Source organism: Pantherophis guttatus, chromosome 2, assembly GCF_059756535.1.
Source record: "Pantherophis guttatus breed Tessera chromosome 2, ASM5975653v1, whole genome shotgun sequence".
NCBI lineage: Eukaryota > Metazoa > Chordata > Lepidosauria > Squamata > Colubridae > Pantherophis > Pantherophis guttatus.
The window spans coordinates 163,910,939-163,935,316 of NC_142064.1; the positions used below are offsets into that span (position 1 = coordinate 163,910,939).

Genomic DNA, 24,378 nt, shown 5'->3' on the forward strand with positions numbered 1-24,378 from the left:
GGGTTAGAATTTCGTGCGTAGGGAAAAGCGCTTGGTTATTACAACTTGAATTTAGAGGAGAAGAGCGGCGGACAAAAGTGTCTGGAAGGAGATTTTGTTACAAACCTGAGCCGCGCATGTATGTATGTTAGATATGTATGATAGATATGTATATATGACACATGTATGATACATATGTATGAGATGTATGATAGATATGTATATATGACACATACATGATGTATGATAGTTATGTATGTATGTATGCGCTGCTAGTTCTATAGGATAGCAGTCTGCTCACGTTGGGAATCTTGCAGTTGAGTTGGACTATAATAAATCCCATATTACCAATCAGTGCGGAGAGTGGCTTATTGGAGAAGGCTGCTGTTCCAAGGTGTGTGGAGTCCTGGCGTATATAATATACCAGGCGGCGCTGGCAAGGGAACGGAAGGTCAGATTAGTTTAATAATTATTCTAGCGCCTGTCGGATTTTATTAGACGAACTGGACTGCGCATGTGCTGACATTGCTTGTGGTTTATTGATTGATTGGTTCGATTTATATGCCGCCCTTCTCCGGAGACTCAGGGCAGCTTACAATGCGTTAAGCAATAGCCTTCATACTTTTGTATATACCTGCTTAGTAGGGCTTTCGGCCCCCCCAAGCGGTGTTCTTTTTTATACAAAGTCAGCTTATTGCCCCCACAATCCGGGTCCTCATTTTACCTACCTCGAAAGGATGGAAGGCTGAGTCAGTAATTGCAGGCAGCTAGTGTTACTTAACAGTGCTTTAGTCAGCTGCGCCACCAAGGCTCTTGGTTGCAGGGAGACTAAACTGTCTGCCCCCCCCCCCAAAAAAACCAGGTGAGCTGTCATTTAACAAGATTGTTCTGGATCAATTTTACCGTGACCGTAATTTAGAAAGAAACTACTAACCATTTTGAAGATTTGATCTCTCGTTATCAGCTCTTCAGAAGCAAAGTGATAAGAGCTGCCAGGTCTGGGCTGCAAAAAATGTGGACGATCAGTGGTTAGCAGGTTTTCTGAATCGTTTTGCTGCCAACTTGTGGTTGTCCGCATCTTTCAGTCTTTCAGATCTCATGCCCCTGCATGAGGGTTAATGGGCAGTGTCCCCTCAAGTTTTCAGTCTCTTCTGATAGTTGTCATGAGTCGATAGGTATTAATGAGTAGCAGAAGAAATAGGAAATTTTATTTCAGTTGTGAGATTATTCTTAAATCCCTCATTAGGATACAGCATTCCTTTTATATTTTATACTGCTTTCCAAATAATTGTCAGAATTCATATTCTGAATTATTCTAGATAGGTAACTTTGCTATATGCTTTGTTCTATTAGCCATTTTAGATCAGAATATGATAAAATACATTTAACTGAATTAAAATGCAACAATGATGCTGCAAATAAAGCACAACCTTTGCATAACACAACAGAATTGTTATGGCGAAGGAAATCATTTGATGAAGACTCTCTACATAATTCTAAACACTTTGTGATAATTAAAAATGTAAATCAATAACTGTAAACATATTAATGTTGTTTTTAAGAGTTTTAATATGATTTACTGTATGACAACATATATAAGGGATGCGGTGGCTCAGTGGCTAAGAAACTGAGCTTGTTAATTGAAAGGTTGGCAGTTCAGCGGTTTAATCCCTAGTGCCGTGTAACAGGGTGAGCTCCCATTACATGTCTCAGCTTCTGCCAACCTAGCAGTTCAAAAGCACATAAAAAATGCAAGTAGTAAAATGGCCACCTTTGGTGGGAAGGTAACAGCGTTCTGTGTGCCTTTGGCGTTTAGTCATACCCGCCACATGACCACATGACGTCTTTGGACAGTGCTGGCTCTTCGGCTTTGAAATGGAGATGAGCACCGCCCCCTAGAGTCAGGAACGACTAACACATATGTGCAAGGGGAACCTTTACCTTTACCTATGACAACATATCCTTAAAAATTGATAATACATAAGATCCAGTCATAAATGCAGGGTTTAGAATGTAAAGCTATTGGAAGCTGATCAAAAAGTAAAATGTATTTTATTTTACATCATCCACTAATTAGCATTGTGCACAAATGAGAACAGTTTTTGATTTTGTAACAGGGAAAAGGAGAGAAGCTTTTCAAATATATTTATTCTCTTATCCTCAAATAAAATACATTTAAAAAGCAAATGCTAGTATTTCAAACATCAATATATTCTACTTTGTGGAAATGAAGTTATAGCTTCCTTTCATAGCCATCTTACTAATTTCATATGGTATGTCCTGAAATGTTCCCGCATTTGTTTTGTTGTGAAATAAACATCAGTGTTTTAATTTTATCCTCCCAGATACGTTAGAATTAGAGGTAAGGAATGGGCTGCTGGGATGGCAGCAGCCCATTCATAATACCCGCAACAATACACAGCAATACTTTTCATTTAATTACCTCATCATCAAATTAATTTGGTAGTAATTGGCAGGAGCAATGGGAAGTGTAATCTCTTAATAAATTACTGGAGCTGTAATCTGTATTCTCATCATAATCAATTGCATCTATCAAGAATTGCAGGCAGGAAAGTGCTCTAATAAAAAAGCTCTACAGAGAATCATTAAAACTGCCCAGAATATCATCGGACTCCAGCTACCAGCCCTGGACGACATCTTCGAATCTCGCTGTTTGAGAAAGTTGCATAACATTCTCAGAGACTCTTCCCATCCTGTTTACAATTTTTTTAGACTGTTGCCTTCTGGCAGAAGATACAGAACAAAACTCGGACCACACGTTTTCTGAATAGTTTTTATCCAAAAGCTATAATTGCACTCAACAATGAACTAAAGGGCTACCATCAGTGAGTTGTTGGACAGTATTACTTGGTCTGTTGTGTGGATGTTTGGGTGGTTTAGGGGTGGAGAATTGTGGTGGGTGGGAGTGTGTTTGGGGATTGTTATGTGTGTTGAACCTAGTCTTTGGGTGTTAAGTGAATTTTGTTGTATCGGTATACTGTGTATACATGTACAATGACAATAAAGTTATGAGTATTTTCCTGCTTGCAGTTCTTGCTAGATGCAATTGATATAACATAATGTTTGCACTTATTTTCTGGTCTGGTTAATACATAATGCTAAGCAATTATAGAGTTAGTTTACTTTTCCTATGCAAATCAGACCATTCAACAAACCATGATAAAAATCCTGGCTCAGGAGATTTCTGGTGAGGAAATGGTAAACTGATCCCACAAACAGCAGAAACATTGTGGTTGAAAATGGCAACTGGATGCTGGATCTGGACCATTGAAATCTCTCTGGAGAAAGAAGAGATCTTGAGATTGCCCATATATACACTGGACAGCTGGGGTAAAGGTAGTAAGTACACTGCAGAAACCAGGGTGGATAAAAATCAATGATTTTTTTAAAAAAATCAGATTTTTTCTATTTAAATCGGATTTATTTTAATAAAAAACTTGGGGTAAAAATCTATCGTAAGATAGTTTTCTATTTAAGATAAATAATTTAGTTTATTCAGCATAAAATGGAGCTTAGTTATGTAGCATGAGGCTGTATATTCTGCAACACTGGGACTATCGGTGAGTGAACAGTGGGTCAAAGGAGTAGCAGAGATGACAGTTGCTCTTTAAAAATTATGATTTAAATCGAGTTGATTTAAATCAAGCCTTTTTACTAGTGATTTAAATCATGATTTAAATTGTGATTTAAATCAACTCGATTTAAATCAAATCCACCCTGACAGAAACTGAGGTTTGCAATTGCTTTCAAACAGCTGATATTAGCCGGATTCCACCAAACTCATAGCCCTCAAGGCATCCTTTCAAGGTTCAACCAAACCTCACTTAATCATTTTGGAGTTTATCTTTTTTTAGGTTGCTTTTTAAAGATTAAGGACCTTCAGAACTGGAAATGTGATCATATTAAGTTCTTCAATTTTTAGGAAAGAAGTTTTAATTATAATTCAGACTTTTCCAAAAAAGTTTTTTAAATATGCAGCAAAAGTGCTGATTTGAGAATTTTTTAAATGGATGAAAGGTCCAGATTGACTTGAATTAGAACTTTGAAATTACAGTAACTATAAGAATCCTTCCTGTGGAAAGTTATCTATGTTTGCACTTGGAATTGATAAGGTGATTTTGAAAATTGGTCACTAGAGGGCACCAGAAGGAAATAAATTATCAATAAATTCTTTAAGAGAAATCTATGATTATTGGGCTCCAAAAATAAGTTAGCTGCTATTATTGAAAAAATGGATGATGTTATAGAAGAGGAACAAGTTACATCGAATAAAACAAATTAATTTAAATGTGGATTTGAAAATGATAGCATATAAGAGATAGAAAAAGATGAAATAATGGATATACAAAAAAAAATACATTTGCAAATGAGATTTGTTGATTATTTAACAATTTAAAAGACACACAACTACTAAACCAGAAGAATGATGTAAATATTCTCCTTATAGTGGATTTATTAAAGGGACTTGTTGAAGTTGTCATTGATTTCTTGAGAACAGAAAGAATACAAACACAAAAGAATATGTGGATAACCTTTTAATACTTTAATTACAAAAAGGGCCTTTAAAGAATATGAAAAGGAAGCAGATGTTAGGAAATTGTTTGAGGGGACTAATGATTTTCAGGAAAAGGAGGAAAGAATATAAAATTGTTTTATTTGATCAAGGCTAAAATAAATAGATTGCTAGAAAAGGAGATAAAGTAAAAGAAAGCATTCAGACTAGATTTATTAGATATAGTTTATCTGGGCATTTATATCATGCTTGTGAAGAAGGCATGGAAGAGGCTGTTCTTCCTGAGAATGCTCAGGAAGATAAATCTATCTCAGGATCTACTTCTGTCCTACTCTTGCAGGACCATTGAGAGTGTCCTGACTTATGGCATTCTTGCATGGTATGGGAGCAGCTCTGTAGCAGACAAAAAAGCTCTACAGAGAATCATTAAAACTGCCCAGAATATCTTCGGGCTCCAGCTACCAGCCCTGGGCGACATCTTCGAATCTTGCTGTTTGAGGAAGTAACATTCTCAGAGACTCTTCTCATCCTGCTTACAATCTTTTTGGACTGTTGCCTTCTGGCAGAAGATACAGAACAATTAAAACTTAGATCACACATTTTCTGAATAGTTTTTATCCCAGAGCTATAATTGCACTCAACAATGAACTAAAGGGCCACCATCCGTGAGCTGTTGGACAGCATTACTTGGTCTGTTGTGTGGATGTTTGGGTGGTTTAGGGGTGGAGAATTGTGGTGGGTGGCAGTGTTTGGGGATTGTTATATGTGTTGGGCCTGTTAAGTAAATTTCGTTGTATGGGTATACTGTGTATACATGTACAATGACAATAAAGTTGTTATTATTATTATTAATGCTGTAGTTATTTCTGATAATCCTTAATAGACTTTTGCTGGCTAAGATGGTGTGATGAGATTGATTTATAAAGAAGGGTATGAGTTATGGAATGAAGATATGGGTTAGTTGTATTTTAAGAGATGGTGATATGCTGTTAATGTTGATTACACTTGCTGAGGATATAGAGCGAGCTTTTGTTCTCTTTTTCTTTATTTTTTCTTTTTCTGCATTCTGTGTATGTGTGTGTGCCCGCGCCTGTGTATAGTATTAGTTTAATGTGTGTAACATAATTGTAATAAAAAATACAAATCACGATAATGCATGAATTCATTCTGTATTTGCTGAAGAGTGGGCAGCAATATGTACATTTTGCAATGTATGCTTACTCTAAAGTGTACTGCTCCAACTAATTTAATTTCTAGCTGAAATTATTTTATCTGCAGGCTTTCTACTATAAAAAGCAAATTCCCAGATTTGTGGTTGCTGTCTAAGTCTAGCAATAAATTCGAGGAAGAGCTACATAATCTGTTCTTTAAAGGGTTTTCTCTGCAAAATGGTTCTGTGAGACAACTCGCCGAGGGACAACTTGCTTTGGGCAATTCAACAATTCAATTTAATTATTTAATTAAAAATATTTTAATTTTTGTCATTTACATTTCATTTTGTCACTCCTTTGGCATCCTTTCTTTAATGATTCTATTCTACCATTTCTTTGATATCAGTGTAACTCTTGTCCCGCTGTGTGTTGGCCTGGGGCGAGTTGGCTATGGCAAGTTGCCCTGTTTTGGGTTAACTTTTATTGTTAAGGATAGCCCAGGGATGGCTGGTGCTGATGCTAATTTTGTTGCTAATCAAATAAATATATCTTACAGATGGTCAAAGACTAGAAGTTCTTTATACAATGGATATAATTAAAAGAAAAATAGTGGGAAAATAGAAAGAATACACAAAAAAACTTGGTTTACTGCATTAAGTGATAGAATTCCATAGGATCTGCAGTGTTACACATTATACAAAGAGTCTGAACAGCAAAGCCAATGGACAGCATCTCCCCCCGCCCCCCAAAAAAGATTTCTAAGAATGAATCTGCTTGTAGGAAAAATACATTCTCATTATCTGACCTGTAGGACAGTTAGATAATCAAGGCTTCATCCAATCAATGTCCCATGTCAGATAAAATGAGCAGCCAAGTCAAATGTGTAACTGACTCAATTTCCCCAGCTGAGAAAGAACAAAGGCAAACTTGAATTTGAAATGTGCATAATTTCTAAATAGAGTTTTATTTATTAGCAAGTGTGTGCGCGATCCCGTTGTGAACCAGTAGTAAAGGTAAGTAGAACCCACCCCTGTTCTGACCTGAGGAAAGCACAGAACAAAATAATAAAGCTGTATTTTAGAATAGGAAAGGTTTGATATTCTCTTGATTAATGATAATGGCTGAGAATTTGGATGTTTTGTTTCTTCTTAAACAATTCTAATTCTTGGAACAAAGAGCCCAAGATAGAAAGTTCTTCTTCAGTAAACTGTAGGACCATTGCTAAGAATAATTACCAGTGATTACAAGTGGAAGTTGGAACAGAGTTGTCAACCTGACCTAAATAGATTGTTTGCAAATCAAAAATACTGTAAAAAAAAATACTGTAATTCATAATAGACACCACAACAATAAATATTGATAGTACTAGCCTAGAAACCCGGAATCTTGTGAATTCTAGACTTCCCTTGGGTATGAAAGGCTAGGCACTCTCAATGGGGAAAACAGCAGGAGTATTACATATATTACCACTTTGAGTTGTAGTATATATAAAAAAGTGGGATAAAAATGTAATAATAGCAATATTTATAATTTTAAAAATAGAGAAGATACTTTTACACAAAATTAAAAGGCTGTAACATGCTAACCTATATAGATTACCATTATCTGGTTCAGCCCAGACAACCTGTCTGATTATCAATTTAAACATTTAGGCTAGCTATTATTTCAACAGTGTGGCAGCAAGTAATAAGATAATACAATAAAGCCAAATAAAATAAGTAATATTTTAAATCATACCCTTTAAAATACACAGATAAATTACCCTGACAGAGAGGCACTTAAAAGACAAAAGGCATTGTTTGTAAGTCTCAGGTAGAGGAAGGAAAACTACCTGGTACCGAAAGGCAAGTAATATTGGCAGCAGCGAAGCCTCTAGGGAAGGCCGTTGTACAGCTGGGCTCATCTCCCAATAATGTGGTTCTCCCAGCCCTAGGAGACTGAGGAGAGCGCCTCTCTGTTCCTACAGAGTGTAATATCCTCATCCAATATACTCCTACTCATCCAAGGGGTAATGTTACTGGCACCTGGTGCAATTCTTCCAGGGCTAATGTTACTTGGTCTGTTAAAACTGTTCCAGATAACAGGCTTGCCGCTGTATTTTTCGCTACCTGCAGTTTCCATCTTCAAAAGGCAGACTTTTCATAGAGTGCACTGCAATAACCCAAAAATAATGCACTAAAGTGATCAGGCCATCCCTGGGAGTTGCAATTGCGAAGTGAGATATAGGTGGCTGGATGCATCCAGTGACACCTGGGCCTTGAGTGATACAGATGAATCCACAACCTGAATTATGTATCTGCTTCTGCAAGAGGAATATAGCTCCAGGTATGTTCCCAGACTTGCAAGCTGCCAATTCAGAGCATCTCTATTTTGCTGATAGTTAACTTCAGTTTATTACTGAATAAATTGAACATTTGCGCTGTCTTGCCTGAGTCTTATGAAATGGAAAATCAGTTCCAGTGACTTTAGATTTTATAATTGGAGAAGTTAGTTTCGGTCTTATTTTAAAAGCCATCACTATTTATCTTTTTCCCATAATCAGGAGGAAGGGTGGCCTTCACGTATTCCTTCAAGCATGTAAATTTCCTGATCTAAAATACTGATATAATTCACTCATAGTACATCCATTCAACAGTGACATGACCATCTTGTGACTCTAAACTTGTTGATACATTTATAGAAAAAAAATCAGCAAACGGAATAAGTTTGCTGGGATTTGCCAACTGCCTTTGTTCTTATGCAGCCAGTTGTCCTCTGTTGTTTGTGGTTTTACAACAAGCAGTGATAACCCTAGCTTGAATTTTTTGCTCTCAGTTTGCAAGCTCATAGCAGTTGCTTTCATTTCCAGATCCTTTGGCATTGTTGCTTGTTTTGAACAGAGAAGTTTCTGTGCCTATGTGCTACAATAGTGGCACATGTCCTCATTAAAATATCTAGAAATTCATGTTCTTTTCCTGTAGAACAGAACTTTCTTTTCCGGCCACTGTGGAGGGTTTGCTTCTACAAAATGCTGATATTAATGAAAGTTGTCATGGTTTCAATTGAAGAAGGAGCACATCATTGAGAAGAACCATATTTATTGCAAGGTTCCTTGAATACTTACTTTAGCAATAGCACTTAGACTTATATACCGCTTCACGGTGTTTTACAGCCCCCTCTAAGAGGTTTACAGAGTCACCATAATGCCCCCAACAATCTGGATCCTCAGAAGGATGGAAGACTGAGTGAGATGGTCAGTATCGAACTCCTGGCAGTCAGCAGTGAGTTAGCCTGCAATATTGCATTCTGACCACTGCGCCACCACAGCTTTCTCATTTATTTGCAACAAGCCCACTTAAACTATTAGTTAAGAGAACTCTATTCAGGTTTTGCCATACTGAATCTCCTCAAAACCAACCAGTGAAAGTTCCTGAATCAGTTTAAGTCCATTTTCATTCTGATATTTAGGGTATTTTTTAAAGGACATTTCTCTTTATCCTTTTTCCCATAATCTTTGGGGGGAGGGGAATCCTTCATGCATGGATTCATGGGTATTTCATTCAGGGTGCATCCATCCATCTGTGACATGACTATCTCAGGACTCTGAACATGTTTGATCTATTTGGGGAAAAAGAAGCAGCAAAAAGCCAATAGAACAAGATTACTCAGATTTGCTGACTTCTTTGTTCTTGTGCTGTCGGGCTTCTTGTGTTGTTTGTAACTTTGCTGCATTCATAGAGCATCTGAAATGGGAGATTTCAAAGAAGTACCAAAGAAAATAAGGAAGTTAATCAGATCATACAGCTTCACAAAAGTGAAAATGGCACAATATTTCCATTTTCAGTGTGCATCTTTCTTTTTACAGTGTGCTGATATTGATAACTGATAACATGCCGATTGGCATTGGTAATATGTCTGTATCTATATTGATTAAACCGCTGTGAATCCTGATGGAACTACAAAGTCATCAGTGTTTCTTTTTGATGGAAAAAAGTAACTTAAAATAACAAATTGTGTATGTCCTATGCAGGGGTAGCATGCAGAAGTTCTCCAGGAACAGAGGAAATCAGATGTCCATAAGTCTCAGTTACTATATTACGTACCATTGTTCACTGTCTGGATTCACACAACTTATTAAATCATTTTTATTAAAAAAACCCTATATTTTAGCTCAGGTAAAACAAGATAGACACATTAAGATTGAGTAATTATTCCACTTTTTTCCCCCCTTCAATTATTTGTCTTCCTTTGTTTCCCAAACTGAATTAATAGACTAATCATTTTATTCCGTTGGTATAATTGCAAAAGTATTGCCTTTCTTTATCTCTCCTCAACAACATTCTGATTCACAAACTTTGACCTTCTCTCCTGGTTTTTTTTTCTTTTTTTAACCTTACCTCCAGCTAGAATATGCTCTTGTCACAGTGATATGTGACATTCTTCTTCAAATCTTTCCCCGGGCTTCTATTCTGGGATGCAGAAGAAATCCTTCTTTATTCTTGCTTGTTTGTTTGGAGTATTTCAATATAACACTAAAATACAATGACAGAAGTCTTGATCTTCAAAGCTCTCCATTGCATTGCCCCATTCCTTTTTCTGCTAATGTATTTTTTTTGCTAGCATTATACAGCAACTCTGCTGTTAATCTCTTTGTTGCTTAAGCCTTAGAACTCTTCACAAAATACTTGGAGATCTGTATAACTCGGTTCTGTCTTCAAATACCATCTCAAAGCTTAACTTTTAATACAATTTTTAATACTGTGTTGTAGTTCCCCCATCAAGAACTAGACATAGGTGTACTTAAGAATAAGTCTATGTAAGAGAAAATAAACACATGTCATTTATGGAAAGCTTTTAGTAGAGCAAGGATATTTGCTATTTCACATTCCTTCCTACAGCTCAGGGAAAATCTGCTTAAGAAGATTAAGGGACAGGAGGAGGAAGAAATGAAGCACACCAGCCTTGTGTGATACACTGTATAAAATAATTTCAGGATTGTTCTGAATTTTGTTTCATGTGAAACCTAAAAGAATCAAAAGGAGCCTGAGTGGCGTAGGAGGCTAATGCCTCCTACTAAGGCAGCATTTAACATCCAGCTGCCTGCAATTACTGCGAGTTCAATTCTCACCAGGCTCAAGGTCGACTCAGCCTTCCATCCTTTCTAAAGTGGGTAAAATGAGGACCCGGTTTGTGGGGGCAATAAGCTGACTTTGTATAAAATATACAAAAGTATGAAGGCTATTGCTTAATGCATTGTAAGCCGCCCTGAGTCTCCGGAGAAGGGCGGCATATAAAAATAAATAAAAATAAAATAAATAAAAAATAAAATGTTCTAGGCAGAGGTGTCCAGCGGTGGGGAGATTAAAAAATAAATAAAAGTCAGGTTGCCACCGACAACTGCATGATTAAACCCCAGTCCTTTTTCAATGTGGGTGACAAGTCCAGTGTACATGAAAAAGATGTGGGGTTTCCACGGTGCAGCTGTAGCCCCCATATTGACTTTTTGACAAACACAGAGAAGCCTCTGCTTCCAGGTTTCATTTCTTTTTAAAATGACTCTTGCAGTTTGAAGCAAAGCATACTTCCCATGCCATGTATAAACCTACAGTAGTTATTAGAATTAAAGAAACAGCTGGCACTATATAGGAGAGGATGAAGAATAAAGAATTGCTATATTATGGTATAAAAATATGATTCAATGTGCATTGAGAAAATTACACAGAAGAAAAGTGCTTTGCTGCCTTAGAAAATAAACAGAGTAACATTCAGGCAGAGTATCTTGTAGTATGTTTTGTATGTCAAACAATGGAAAAAACAGTACTTCTCATCTCACATTCAGACCTTGACTTAGGAGCAGCCGAATCTTTCTTCAGCACTGACAAGTAGTCGAATCTTGATTAATCCATGGCTGCTGCCTGAGGCTATCTTCTCTCCCTCTGCCTGAAGGTAGAACATGCCTACATTACAATAATATGAAAAGGAAAGCATCTGCACAGTAAGGTACTATTGTTTTTGTGATTCTTAGGCAAACCTATGAGAGATTGCAGGATCTCCTTGTTCACTTGAAAAGCATATCATGTAGACCTAGCAAATGGAGAGCTGTACAGGCAAAATGACCAAAGTTGGCCACATCAATTCAATAACATCTGAAAAAGATGCATATTTGGGGTAGTCCACAGTTCATCTACGGATATCATCTATGTTAACATACAGCATACAATTATGAAAAAACTATGTCAGAGAAATCTAAACTCCATATTAGGGCAACATAAATTTAAGGGCTGAAATGTCACCAAATGATTTACAAAATGCTGAGTTCTCTGGACGTTAAAGTAACCTGATGGGAAAACCCCTTGATCTGTGATTTATAACTGGTCGAATAGAACGCAGAAAGTCACATGTAGATTTATTAGTTTGGTTTTTACTATGTGGAAAAGAGATTTCGACGTACCCCAAAGACTGCTAGGATAAAAATCTGAAAGGCGGTTACTCTGTTTTATTGTAAATCTAAAATCTGTCTCCAGTACTAAATAGAACACAAAAATCCCTTCTGAGTCAGAGAGGAGTATATCCCAAGGGAATATCACCAAAGTAGATAATTCCATGGATTTATGGACAGGGTCAGGGGACAGGCAAGAGTGTGCAAATAGCATCTTGGTGGTAGTAGTAACCTTTCATGACTGCCTTACATTGTCAGCTTTTAAGCAGAAAGGAGAGAGTGGGAAGTAAGAGGTAGCTAATCCATTTTAGAAATAGTACAAAAGGAAACTTTCTTTTAGAAATGCTCAGGGAAAGCTATTTTTGCTTGAAGGAAGAGTTCATTCTTAACCCCAGAGCATTACTCACTATAGAATAATGTATAAATTACTGAGCTATTTGAAGAACATTGTGGTTACTGAGAATTGCTTCATTCAGTGTATCATAGGGACTCTGAGTGTTCAGTATTTCTTTAATTTGTGCATTGTTTAGTCATACATTTCAAGTTATCAATTAGCCAAGGAGAACAAAGAGATTTTTCCGGTATTCTTACCAGTTTAGTTTCAGGACTTCATGATCTAGGAATGCTTAACCAGAGCAATGATTCATCCAAACTAGAAAAAGGGTAAAGAATATATAGTATTTATTTATAATGATACTAATTTGAAATAAGAGTATTTAAATTCTTACTTTAATTGTTTAAGATATGAAGAACTTTATATCTACTGTAGGTATAGAATTGTGCCAGGAAACAATTTAAAAATATTTTTCTTTATTTTTTCATTTTCTAAAGTCAACATTTGGTGTAACTTCAAGAGGATTAAACAATACAAACACAGGAAGGAAACCATCAACTGCTCCTCAATGGTTGGTGAAAGAGTTGTTGCAGTTTCAGTTTAAATATTTGATTGCTTCACTTTTGCCTTAACCATCTCAAACATTGTACATTTATTTCTTCATCCTAGCCTGATAAATTTCTGTGCTTCAAAGAAAAAACCTACAGCAAACTCTTAACGAGTTAAAATTACTGTATTTTTCAGAGTACAAGACACACACTAGTTTTTGAGGAGGAAAACAAGAATTCTGCCTACCAGCATCCATCAGTATTCATCTGATTAGTGTCCTTGCAGCAAACAGCAAACAGCGTGGTCAGTTTCAGCACATTATTGCAGCCTGATTCAACACGAGCAGCTGATTGGTGGTTGGATTGGCTTCCTGGAATATCACCAATCAGCTGTTCCAGGCTGTGAGGATCACCACAGCCCATTGCCGCCTCAGCGCATTGCATTTTTGGCTTCCACATGTCACATTTTCAGCCTCTGCAGGTCACATTTTCAGCCTCCCCCACCCCACTTTTGGCCTCTGTGCATCGCATTTTTGGCTGGTTCCAGGTGGCAGGGATCAGCGGCAGTGGCAGCGATCCCTGCCACCTGGAACTGCCTGAAAACGTGACGCGTGGAGGCCAAAACCTGGGTGTGTGGAGGCCAAAAATGTAATGTGTGGAGGTGGAGATCGACGGCGATGTGCTGCGGCAATCCCTGCAGCCTGGAGCGGGTCTAAAATGGGGCGAATGGTGGCTGAAAATGCGACGCACAGAGGCTAAAAACGTGACACATGGAGGTGGCAATCGGCAGCGATGTGCTATGGCAATCCCTGCAGCCTGGAATGGGTCTAAAATGGAGCATGCAGAGGCCAAAAATGTGACACGCGGAGGCCAAAAACGGCCAAAGGATGGAGCCAGTGGGTGGGCAGGGCTTCGGCAACATTCGGTGTGTAAAATGCACAGACATTTCCACCCACTTTTGGGGGGGGGGGAAGTGTGTCTTATACTCCAAAAAATACGGTATATATCCAGTGGGTTTCAATTTAGTTTGCTACCAGTTTTCTTATGTGCGCGTGCTCGCATGCAACGCTTCTGTGTGTGCCGCTGCTGCTACCAGTTTGCCTGATCTGTAGCAACCCACCACTGTATATATCTAATCTGGGCACCAGGTATTGTACTCAGAGAATTTCTTATCAACAGTGTACCTGCTTCCTTCCTTTAGGACAGAAGTACCTAAGTATTCTTTCCTTTACAGAGCATATAGAATCCTCTTATTCAGTCTCTGAAGTTTATAACAGCTGCTCCTCATCCAGAAACATCATAAACAAGGAAACCCTAGAAATTATTCTGAAACTCCAAAGAATAAAAGCACTTCCTGACAGGCTCAAATCTTTATGTTGTTGTTCCTCCATTTCTCCACCCCTTCTGCCTGGATTGCTTCTGTCTTCTGGGAGAATCCTTGGTACCAGTGTAGTTCTGAAAGGCTTCTTATGTCCAATTAATGAATTCCTTATCTTTCTTGAGAAGCTGGACGAGGGATGTTTTGTCTGTATTTCCTTCACCTTGTCTTCCATACTCAGCTGGCACTTGTAGCATGGGCAATTCTTGTTGCCTTAAAAGAGTAGAACAACACAGTACTTCTTTTGCAGGTTATAAAAGTAATTTCTTCCATCTCCATGTTCTCTGAAAAACAACATATGTGACCAAGCCATCTATAAAATGGTGTCTTTCCACAGTCCACCATTATGTGTACTGTATGAGACTGGGTATCGCTGGCAATGGTTACTGAAATCACCTGGAAAAGCTATATGCATCTAAATCAGCGTTGAGGTTTATCTACTCTATCACGCCCTAATAATGTTTGTTTGATTTGAGCTTTAATGTACTATATGTTGTGTGAACTCAGCCATTACATATTAAGCATGATTAAAGTCTTGTTCCTCAAAAGCAGTACCTTAGCCTGATATGTCATTTATGTCTGTACATTTTCTTTTTCAGAGTGCCTGGTCAGAAGATCAAAGGCAAAGCTGATGATTACAGCAATCTTGGCCAGTGTCCTACATGCACTGATAAATGCATGAGGATGCTACATATGTTGATTGATATATATATCCCATATGTTAATAAAAAGTAACCTCAAGTAAACTTGATTCATTATGACTTCATTGACAATTTTCTTGGCAATCATATGGGATGGAAATGGTTTCTCATTGGCTCCTTGAGAATGATTTCTTTATGTCTCAGGTCTTATAGCCTTGATATTTCTTGATGGATTCCCATTTAGGTATTAAAACAGGATCAGCAAAGATTAGCTAGATCTTTCCATCTAGGTCAGCATAAATTTAACACCCTATTTTTTTTTAATTGCAGTAGAGATGCCTTTCTTTAGTCCTTAGAAGTAAAGCTACAAGTATTTGCTCAATTTCATTTCAAATTTCTATTGATCTTGCAACCTAATAGTATAAATAAAAATTTAGGGATATTGTAGCAATGTTTTGCGATTAATCTTGCACTATTTAAATCTCATTGTTAGTTTAAACAGTTATTCTATCATTATTGAAATTCTCCTATTGTCAAATTTAAATAAATCTACTTTCCCTACTCCCCCGGCCTCCTCCAAAAAACCATATATTTTAATGTGCATTTTAACTACAGTAATAAAATATGATGGCTTTCAACTTGGACACATGGAGATATTCCTTGCTAATTTTTTAAAATAATGAAATGAAATAATTACTTAATTTGTTGCCATCTTTGAAATATATGTTCAGCTATGATTTTTCAGCCTGTTTCAAATACAGTACTAAGTAGTTTCAAGAATATCATGTTTGCTGTTTATAGTAATAACAATATTTTTGTGGCTCCTCCAGGAGTAACAGAATAGTGAAAGATTTGAGTTACCTCAAGTATATACCAAGGATTTGGAAAGAAATAGCAAGTCATAAGACAATTAAATGTTGAAAGTACCCATATATGCAATATAATTATTCTAATCAAACTAAGTACATAGTTCCTAAATAGTAATTTGGATACTTTTGCAATTGGATTATTAGATGTATATATGCAGCATCATTAAAAAAAAAAAAAAGCTACCCTGGTGAAAGTCACAGGAGGTACAAGTGAACCCAACTTTAAATCAGTGCTCAAAAGCAGAATATCCTGGGAAGCCGAAAGATTTCCTATTCTAGTTTTTAGAATTAAAATCTCCAGTCAGATTGCTGTCTTTAGGTCTCTTACAGCATGCAGGTACTTATTTCATACACACATATGCCAATTCCAAACTGGTTCAAAAGGCACTGATTTTCCTCGCTGCTGTTTTTCTTACAAGATTTTGAAACTGCTCATAACCAATAGGAGAGCTCAAAAACCAGCAGCTAGCTTGTGTCCTGTTCCCACTCCTGTCATAACTTTGGGTTCACCTGGCAGATTTAAAAAAAAACAATTGTGTTCTCTGATTGCTCACTTTAAAAGAACTAGTGCAAGGGTATGCTGGTGCCATAGCACCTTAACCTCAATGCCCACAAGAACTGGAGAAATAGGTTGAGAATACTCTTTGCCCAAATCCACTTGCAGGCTGCCAAATTGAATTGTTAGAGTTGCCTCCTGTCCTGCTGCTGATCTGGAAATCCATTGTGTCTGCCAATCCTTGGTGATCAGTGGCCCCCAGGGCAGAGGTGGGTTTCAGCAGGTTCTGACCAGTTCTGGAGAACCGGTAGTGGAAATTTTGAGTAGTTTGGAGAACCGGTAAATACCACCTGTCTGGCCCCGCCCCCATCTATTTTCTGCCTCCTGAGTCCCAGCTGATCGGGAGGAAATGGCGATTTACATAAACAACAATTTGAGAACATCTACAATAAACTTAAAATCATAAAATAAAACTTTATAACTGTGACTCAAAATAAAAATAAACAAAAAGATGCCCCCAAACGGGGATACACTCTGGAATAGCTCCATCTTTAACATCTTCCTGATTAGAGTCAATGATGGCATCCATAGGACAGTGAATTGGTATTGAAAAGTGGTCCTTCCTGATTTCAGCTTCTATTTTCCAATGATGGGAATCCATCATTTGTTCTAGATAGATTAGGCTAATTCAGTAGCAGTGCATCAAAACCAGCACTTCAATTGCACCTAGAAGTTAATTGGTGGCCAATGCAGGGCCCACACTATATGTGTAATATGTTCCCAATTATAGGAATGAGATGACCACTGCATTTTGGATTAACTCAGCTTTAAAGGAAACCCTATGCCAAGTACCTTGGAGCCCTTTAAAGGGCATGAGCTGCTGTAACATTTTGCCTAAAGCAAGTAGCAGGAGAAATTAAACAGAATATTGCATGACCTCAAGAAGAGGGAAATAGTCCATGCATATGACTTACTCCTTACTTATGACTTCTGATATATGACTGGGGAAATTTTCAGATTATAAAATCAAAAGTTTTAAACTTGTCACTTACAAGCGTCACAAAAGTCTCTTCTTGGTTAATTATTATTACTCTTATCTTTTAACCTTCTACCTTTTAACCTTTTTTTAAACCTCCCAACACGCTTTTGGGATTTCCTGTTAAATTCCCATTCCAATATCACCTAGATCCCTCCCTGCTTAGCTTTCTCAATCACCGTTAAGGTAAACTACAGCTACTACTCAGTAGTGGGTTCCACTTACCTTCGCTACCAGTTCAGAATTGGTCGCTCACATGCAGCGCTTTTGCACATGTGCAGAACCATGATGACGTCCGGGCATGTGGGCGGAGCCTCTCACCGCCGCCACTACCGATTCACCTGAACCAGGGCGAACCAGTAGAAACCCACCACTGCTACTACTGCTGAGCACTTTTATTGAGAATGAAAAGCTAATTATTTCTCAGCTTGTTGATCTGCTATTTGGGGAAGACAAGACCATATAGTTCAACATTTCTGGCTGAGAAAAATGATTGAAGAACCTTTCCATATAAAGAACTTAGCCCCTTCTAGTTTCAGATATGCATACTGCATTGGCCTCCATAAGAAGCATGCATAGTTATCAATACTTTTGTTAATCGTAAAATTCAAACCGCCGAGTGTTGAAAATGAACAGTCTGCGGTCCCCGAATTCTTAGATACAGCATCTCTCCCAAAGTCACCTCAGAAGTGATAATTTCAATATAATTTTTGAAGATTAATATATGGATAGTATTTATATACTAAACTAAAACTTTTTTTTGTCTGTTAGCTTTACCTGTGGTCAACTCCTGATGTTTGACTGTGCTATACAATTAAGTATGGGCTACTGTCAAGGCAGACACATCTATGAATATCTCCCTGAATTTTTAAAAACTTTTCTAGTACATTAGAAGCTCTGCCATTTTGAAAACATTGAAGAATCTGATAAAGAATCTGGTATTTGGTAATTTCATTTTATAAGACAAAACGACATAAAATGTTTCCTTGGTCAACTGCTGATGTTTGTTTATATATTTTTTTTGTATACGGAGATGCATCTTTGAATATATCCCTGAATTTTTAAGAACTTTGCCAGGGACTGGTAATGAATCTGGTATCACTAAAATGATAACCATATGGGTCATGGGCAGGGATGAAATGCTCCCGGTTCGGACTGGCTTGGGCGAGTAGGTAGCGATGATGGCTGGTGGTTCGGAGAACCGGTAGCAATGGAAGCTGGAAGCTCCGCCCACCTGCCCCATTCCCCGGAGTCAGGGAATGCACCATTCCCCGACTCCTACTGCTCACCTTTCTTCCGCAGCTGACTGTCAGGGAAGGCAAGTGCCTGAAAGGTACCGGAGTTGCTCACTCTCCTTGAATGAACCGCTCTGGTCCAAACGCCGGTTGCGCAAGCTGCCGCTGAGTGAATTAAATAAATGGTGTGCACTTGCGCAGTCGGCACGTGGACCAGAGCAGCTCATTCAAGAAGGAGAGTGAGCGATTCCGGTACCTTTCGGGTGCTTGCCTTCCCTGACAGCAGGCCGCGGGAGAAAGGTGGGCAGTAGGAGTCGGGGAATGGAGTGGGTGGGCGGAGCTGTGGGAGAAAGGTAAGGACACGCCGGCAGAATAGAAATTTAAAAAGTTTTCCTATCGGGTTCTGTGGGCGTGGCTTGGTGGGAGGGGGTCTTGTGACTGAGTGGGCGTGGCTGTGAGTGACTTTTGAGTTGACCAAGCCCACTCAGTCACAGGACACCCACCAAGCCATGCCCACAGAACCGGTAGGGAAAAATGTTAGATTTCACCCCTGGTCATGGGTTATCTTGTATTAAGTAAAATTAATCCAGATAGTTAAAACACATTTAAATTTGACAGTTTGTCCCCCCCCCCCAATTCTGTGCCAGTACAACTGTTAATGAGAGCAAAGCTATTATTTTCTTGTGCAATATTGCAGTTCTCCAGAGCTTGTGGGTGGTTTGTTTGTTCACTGGTGATAACACTTGCTTCATTCTACCTCTTGCCTCTGGGCTTTAGTGTGTTCCAGGTGTCCGCCCAGAGTAGAATGCAACCATGTTGGAAAAAGCCTTGGTTGCAGAATAGCCAACTTGCTATTATTTGCTTTCATCTCCCAGCTTACAAAAGGATTTGAAAAAGTGTGGAATATACCAGTAGAACAAAAGGCAATTTTGCAATTGAAAAACACCCACTCAGATTAGATACTTCATTTTTTAAATGGATCAGACAATTACTGTAACACAATATGAATTAAACCCATGAGTGTACAGGGTAGATGGGTAAGCATTATTTTTTATTTCATTTTGTATGAAGGGACTTTTTGTTGGGGATCTGCAGTAGTTCTGAGTTGGACATTACAGGTAGTCCTTGACATACAGCCACTATTGGGACCAGAATCTCTGTCCTTGAGTGAAATGAGACATCACATGACTGCTTTGTTCAAAAACCGCAATCCCAGCAGTCTCCTAGGTTGTTAAATGGGGTGAAAGAGATGCCAGCTAGAGAGACCTGACCTTGCTTGAAGCTGAAACCCTCCAGCAGGTAGTCCTTTTGCTCTCAAAGAGTTGGCCACTGGAGGAACTCTGTCCTGTGTGGGGCTAAAACCTTCCAGTGGGCTGCTTTTTTGCTCTCAGGATTTGAACACACAATGAAAAGATATAAAAAAGCCTCTATTGGCAGGAAGTTCCTAAATGGCAATTCTCAGCTGGCCTCTGCTTCACTTCTCACAGTCAACATACTTCAAAGATAATTTAAGAGCCCAAATCTAATCCTAATCCTAGGCCTAAAGAATTGACACCTTTTATAATCTGTTGATCTTTACTTGACATATAAATAGATAAAGAGGTTTATAATCTTTTGCCACAGACTTATTTGGCTTTACTCAATACTCAATTTTTTTTTTAAAAAAACCTTCTTGTTTGCAAAATAAAGAGACACATCTTCTTCATCTCCCAGCCATCAGCATGGGTAATGATACAACTTTGGGATTATGCACTGAGAGTTTGTGGCTGTATATAGTTCCTGCTATGCAAGAAAGGAGAACATGAGTCCACTGGTTTAAAAATATAATCAGAAAAAAACCCAAATAAAACAGGCAACACTTGCTTTTAAAAAAGGATAAAGGCAATTAGAGTTTTTTGTGTTAAAAATGCAATGACTTTTTTAAAAGAGGAGGAGGAGGAATGTGTTCAGGGTATATAAATAGCATAAAGTCAATTGTTTGAATAAGAAAAGCAAAAACATGCAGGGATTTTTTTAAAAAGAGAATGCAGACCTAGATTTAAGGCTCAGGAGAACTCAAGCTTTATCCTCTCCTCAAATGCATTTCAAAATAACCAGCTGAATCAAGGAGCATTGCTGATTCCATCTACCCACCTTTGAACTTTATCAGAAAGCAGTTGAAAGTAACATCACATCCTTAATCAACTGGGTGTTGATTGTGTTTTTGGATTTAGCTTGCCCTAGGATGTTCCCAGTTTCTCAGTTGAAACTATGATTAAGTCTGTCCATGCATTGTGAGATTGAGTTTTCATAATAGTCTTCTGATTGCTGGTTGGTGTTCATGGATGTGCTCTGCTTTTCTTTTGCCTATCTGTCCTACGTAGTGGCTGTTAAAGTCATTACATTGTATGTTGTAGATGACTCTTTTTTTCTTCTTCTTGGGCTACTGGGTCTTTGGACTTAAGATGGTTTTAATTGGTTTGTGCACTACAGTGATGCTGTATAGTTGTAATAATATGTTGGTTGTTTCTAAAATGTTTTTGATGTATGGTATTGTTATCCTTTACATAGCCTGGTAGATTCTGTTGAAGTGGATTAAGTGGTTAGGCACTTTTTAATTTAAAAAAAATCTATTTTTTTGGAAGATGTTGTATAGGTGCCCTGTTTCCTTTTTATAGTGCTCTGTTTTTTTTTGTTTGTCTGAATAATGTTCTTACATTGCTGGGTTATTATTTTGGTAATAGAATCCTTGGTTAGTGTGGGATATTTTTCGTTAGACTTGCATTTCTAATTTGTCATTATTTCCTCTGCAGATGACGACATCCAGGAAGAGTAATGTGTTCTTTTTGTTTTTTATTATGACAAAGGTGTTGTTAATATACTGGATCCATACTTTTGGTTGTATGTGTGGGAGTGCAGTGTTTATAATACTCCCACACATACAACCAAAAGTATAAATCTAGTTTGCAAATGATATCTTCATCATAAAAAAGGGGAAGAGAAGACACACGAAATAACTGACATCTTCAAAGGAATAACATTCACAAGGAAAGAAGAAAACAACAGGTCAAAAACAATCAACTGATTATTACAATCACACGGCATCACTGGAGCATAAAAGTAATTAAATGTTTTACACTAAAAGTTTACATATCATGTAAAGTAAACTGAAATAACTACTGGCCCAAGAATTAAAAATAGGAGTCACCTACATCACAGGTGACAAATTCGATCACATCACGTGATGTACCATGATGTATCGCAATGTTTTTTGCCTTTGCGGAGCTGGGGTGGGCATGGCCTGCGTGTGACACATCTAGTCCATGGGCCACCAGTTTGACAGGCCTGATCTACAGCATATATTGTAATGACTTTAACAGCCATTATGTAGGACAAACAGACAGAATATTACTAGAGTGCATCCATGAACACCAAGTAGCAGTCAAAAGGCATGATGAAAATTCCTTAATCTCATAACACATGGACAGATTCAACCACCATTTCAAGAGAGAAACTGTGAACACCCTAAACCAAGCTAAATCCAAAAACACTAGGAAATTCCTAGAAACTTGACATTCAGACAAATTAGCCATCAATGGACATATAGAGATAAAGCACATTTACACACCATGCAAAAGAGACAATAAAAAAACCCTAAGAAAGAAACAAAAAGGCCAGAACAAATCCAGCAGCCTACATTCAGATAAGCAAGGATTAAGATCAGACACACAAGCAAAAAGCAATACCTTAATCAAGGAACTTCTAAAAAGAAAATCTATCTCCCATCAACACTAAAAGGGTAAACTACTGTATGTAAAAAGGCAGCAAAGGCCATACTGACTAGCCTAGTTGGATAATGAAACATTTACAATCAAACATTCAAGCTCAGAGAGTCATGGTTCAACCCTGAGTTACATATATTCTCTTCTATTGGAATCATATACAGTATAAGCTCTCAATCAGGCTTTATCCAGACTTGCTGTGAAATTGCTGCTGGGCAATCAATTACTTTAGAATCAGTGGATCAAAGCAAAATAACGTTACTGTGCATAGAGAGTTATGAAAATGGAAGGGTAAATAATTATTTGAAGACATCAACACTTCTGGAATCAACGGATGGAAATAAATTGCTGACAATTCCACATTTTCGTGCATTATTTGGTTTGGACTGCTGCTATTTCTAGCAACCTGCTCTTATTACTTCTTTGTTAGAGAGCTTCCCAGGCAGAGGTTCAGCGGCTAAAATTTTACCAAGCATATATCTTTTCTGTGTTTAGGTCTTACAACCTTGGGTTTTTTTTTCCAGCAAACTTTGTGAGTTTATTAGCTGTTTAATGAGTAATGGGTGGTAATAGCTATTCACTTACCATAGAAACAAGGAGACATCTAGTAGTATTATCATGCTTAACATATGCTATAGCACAATATTTTATAGAGGAGTTTGGATAGATCTGAATATCCTCCCCCCCATGACTAGGTTTTCATCTTTCTTTCTTTTTAAAAAATGGAACCAAGCAAGATATGCCATAAGAAATATCTTCACTTTTAAGATGTTTCAAGCCAGTTTATTAAGGTTCTCTTTTTCTTTTGGAATATGGTAATATACTTAGTTTTTCTTCCGGAAAGAGTTGCTATGCAAATATCAGTGGTTCTGTACAATGTTCAATGTACAATTGTTCATGGCCCAGGCAGAATCACTGACATCTGTTAGGTTTCAATGGGGTGGGGTGGGGTGGCAAGGATCATTCCTAATGCGATTTCAACTTTATGATGTGAGGTTGGATGAACTTGTGGGGCAAGGACTGTGTAGCAAGTGAGAGTTAGTGGTCCCTTTTGCCTGCAAGTCCCAGCATCTATCTTCCTTGTCTTCACAATAATTACATCACTGGTGCCATTTCTAATTCCACAAAAATCCTTATATAAAATCTAGACTAATAACATGATCTCTTAGACCTCTTCCTTTTCAAAGAAAACTGGGGCAAAGTCTATTTTGTGTATGGCAGGATGTTCTTTAAAATATTACAAAATGTCTGTGTGTCTTCTGCAGAGATTTCAGCCTTTTGTGGTCATTAGAGTTGGAAACAGATGTCTATACTAATGGCACCAGTGCTATCAGCCTACTTGCCTGCTGAGCAGCAAAGAAATGAAAATTTTTGGGCCTTGAAGCCCTGCAGTTTAAAGACATTTTTGTTTAGTACATGTCAAATACCCAGGAAAGGGAAAAATAAAGTCTTCACAGGCATGCCTATGTTGTTCGTATGGCAACAGCACCAAATACAGGTAATTCTCGACTTACAACAGTTTGTTTAGTAACCGTTCGAAGTTATAAAAAAGTGATTTATGACCATTTTCATTCTTATGACCGTTGCAGCATCCCCATGATCACGTGATCAAAATTCAAACGTTTGCCAATTGACTCATATTTATGACAGGGTCATGTGACCACATCTTGCAAACATCTGGCAAGCAAAGTCAACGGGGAAACCAGATTGACTTCACAACTGTACTATACTAATGTAACAATTGCAGTGATTTACTTAACAACTGTGGCAAGAAAAGTTGTAGAATAGGGCAAAACTCACTTAACGACTGTTTCACTTAACAACATAAATGTTGGGCTGAATTGTGGTGGTAAGCTGAGGACTACTGTAGGTTTAAGCAGCTTTCTTCTGGGATGTTTTTACTTTACTTTCGTGCCTATGGACCTGGGAAGTCAGGGACAAACCAAATCCAACCCTACTTAGCTTTACAAGATCAGTCAAGGTCAACTAGAAACACCT

At 37.9% G+C, this 24,378-nt stretch overlaps 1 long non-coding RNA gene across 2 annotated transcripts; it reads left to right on the plus strand.

Moving 5' to 3' along the window:
- The first annotated feature begins 5 nt into the window (after positions 1–5).
- On the plus strand, positions 6–15,088 carry LOC117660477 (uncharacterized). Of its 2 annotated transcripts, none has more exons than XR_004589659.3 (4): positions 6–373; positions 11,483–11,643; positions 12,914–12,987; positions 14,942–15,088. It is a non-coding gene; the product is annotated as an uncharacterized LOC117660477 (long non-coding RNA). The 2 variants fall into 2 exon arrangements; XR_004589656.3 differs by having other exon boundaries at positions 6–118.
- Positions 15,089–24,378: the final 9,290 nt, after the last annotated feature.